This window comes from Leptonychotes weddellii, chromosome 10 (assembly GCF_054177405.1).
Source record: "Leptonychotes weddellii isolate Sample4059 chromosome 10, ASM5417740v2, whole genome shotgun sequence".
NCBI classification, from domain to species: domain Eukaryota; kingdom Metazoa; phylum Chordata; class Mammalia; order Carnivora; family Phocidae; genus Leptonychotes; species Leptonychotes weddellii.
Window position 1 is genome coordinate 5745773 of NC_138378.1, and position 2915 is coordinate 5748687.

The window sequence follows — 2915 nt, forward strand, 5'->3', positions numbered from 1 at the left end:
GAGGGAGAGAGAGAGAGCACAAGCAGGGGGAGAGTGGCAGGCCGAGGGAGAAGCAGGCTCCCTGCTGAGCAAGGAGCCCGACGCAGGACTAGATCCCAGGACCCTGGGATCATGACCTGAGCTGAAGGCAGATGCTTAACCAACTGAGCCACCCAGGTGTCCCTGTAATAACATATTTTAAATAATGTGTTTTGTAAGTCTATTTTAAATTTTTGGGTTTATTTTATTTTATTTTAAGTAAGCGCTACGCCCAACGTGGGGCTTGAACTCACGACCTCCGACCCTGAGATCAAAAGTCAAATGCTCTTCACACTGAGCCAGCCAGGCACCCCTAGTCTATCTTAAATTATTTGAGGTCTTTAATTATATTTGTAATTCACATTCAGATATACAAAATAAAAACACACTACTGCTTTAAACTATATAAGGGAAATTAGATCTCGAATTAACATCTAAACACTAGATACTTAAGAGAAAAAAATATGTGTTTAAATGCTTTGTAATGAAATGGTGTCATATGTTACCATTCTGCCACTTGTTTTTTCCACTTAGAAATATATCTGGGCGGGGAGGGTGCCTGGGTGGCTCAGCCAGTTAAGTTTCTGCCTTTGGCTCAGGTCATGATCTCAGGGTCCTGGGATCAAGTCCCCAGTTAAGCTCCCTGCTCAGCAGGGAGTCAGGTTCTCCCTCTCCCTCTGCTCCTCCTCCCAGCTTGTGCTCTCTCTTTCTGTCTCAGATAAACAAATAAAATCTTAAAGAAAAAAAAAAAAGAGGACACCTGGGTGGCTCAGTTAGATAAGCGTCTGCCTTGGGCTCAAGTCATGATCTCAGGGTCCTGGGATCGAGCCCCACGTCAGGCTCCCTGCTCAGTGGGGAGTCTGCTTCTCCCTCTGCCCCTCCCCCTGCTTGTGCTCTCTCTCTACCAAATAATTTTTAAAAATTATATATATATCTTGGGGGTGCCTGGCTGGCTCAGTCAGGAGAACATGCAACTTTGATCTTGAGGCCAACACTGGGTGTAGAGATTACTAAAAAAATTTGTTAATTAAAAGAGAAAGAAAGAAATATATCTTGAAGCTCTATTTATTTAACTCATGACCCTGAGATCAAGACCTGAGCTGAAATCAAGAGCCGGATGCTTAACCAACCAAGCCACCAAGATGCCCCTAAAATCTTTTTTTTGAGAGAGAGAGCGAGCACACATGAGTGGGGGAGTTTCGGGGGAGGTGCAGAAGGAGGGAGAGAATCTTAAGCAGGCTCCACGCTGAGCACAGAGCCCGACGCAGGGCTCGAACCCACGACCCTGAGATCATGACCTGAGCCAAAATCAAGAGTGGGACACTTAAACGACTGAGCCACCCCGGCGCCCCTTGAAGCTCTAACAATGTTCTAATACCTGATTTTTAAACTGGTGCATAGAATTTTGTAATATGAACTCTGGTGCTTTACATTTGTTACCCAGTGTCAGGCATATAGGAAGTGCTCAATGAATACTTGTTTTATGAATGAAAACTCCCCTTTTCTCTAAACTGTAAAATCCTTGAGGGCCGAAGAATGTTTGTGCATTCCCTGTATCTAGGGAGAAGCCACATCACACATACTGGTTAACTATAAAATCTCTTTGACTCTACGATGCTCCCATGAGTCACATCTTAGCTCCCTCACCACTAAGAGGGGGCAGATGAGGCTCAGAGAGGCTACATAACTTGCCCAGGGCCACACACCAAGTGAAAACCAGAGCTACAAGCTTCGGGTTCTGCAAAGTCTGAGCTTCGCTGAGATGCTGAGCCTCCAGGGAAGGCTATCTCGCCACACAGAGGAACAGGAAGAGGAAGTTCAGGGAGGAAGATGAGGAGGGAAGAAGTCAGGGGAGGCTGAGGAAGAGGCTGCACTGGATGCAGGGTCCCTGGGGCTGGTTGGTGACTCCCAGGCCCCTCTGACCCTCCTGCCCTGCCCATCACCAGCCTGGACGCTCCTTAGAATCTGTCCCCTTAGCACATGAGTCCTTTTCAGAGGGTCATGAGGTCACGACTATTTTGTAACATGTCATTTGCCTCTCTCACTCTGTGTGCACTAGAATTTTCCACAGGCTACATGATGTGTGATATCACCACAAACTGAAGACAGAAGCAGGTGTGAGAATCCAGTTGCCTTCTATTAAGCCAGATGTTAAAGGGAGTTGCGGAATGTAAAAAAAAAAAAAAAAACAATACCACCATTCTCACGATTTTTTTTTAGTTTTGGAAAATATGGTTATTTTTTTCTATAAAATGTTTTTAGGTTAAAACATAGTGGGTTCATTGTTACTTTCTTTCTTTTTTTTTTTTTAAAGATTTTATTTATTTATTTGAGAGAGAGAGAATGAGAGAGAGCACATGAGAGGGGGGAGGGTCAGAGGGAGAAGCAGACTCCCCGCTGAGCAGGGAGCCCGATGCGGGACTCGATCCAGGGACTCCAGGATCATGACCTGAGCCGAAGGCAGTCGCTTAACCAACTGAGCCACCCAGGCGCCCTCATTGTTACTTTCAAATAATGTGGGTTTTTTTGAGTAGGCTCCATGCCCAGCGTGGAGCAATGCAGAGGCTGAACGCACAACCCCAAGTTGTGATCAGGAGTCGGACACTTAACCAGCTAAGCCCCCCAGTTGCCCCTCAAATGAAAAGTTTTAAATGTCTCAGTAATTCCTAATACAGTAAATATTGATAACCCACATCATCAAAGCTTTTTGAGAATTTCAATAATTTTTAAAAATGCAAAGAGGTCCAGGGAGCCTGGGTGGCTCAGTCAGTTAAGTTTCCCACTCTTGGTTTTGGCTCAGGTCATGATCTCGGGATCAAGGGATCGAGCCTGGGGTAGGGCTCCACACTCAGCAGGGAGTCTGCTTGGGGACTGTCTCGCTCCCTCTGGACTGCCCT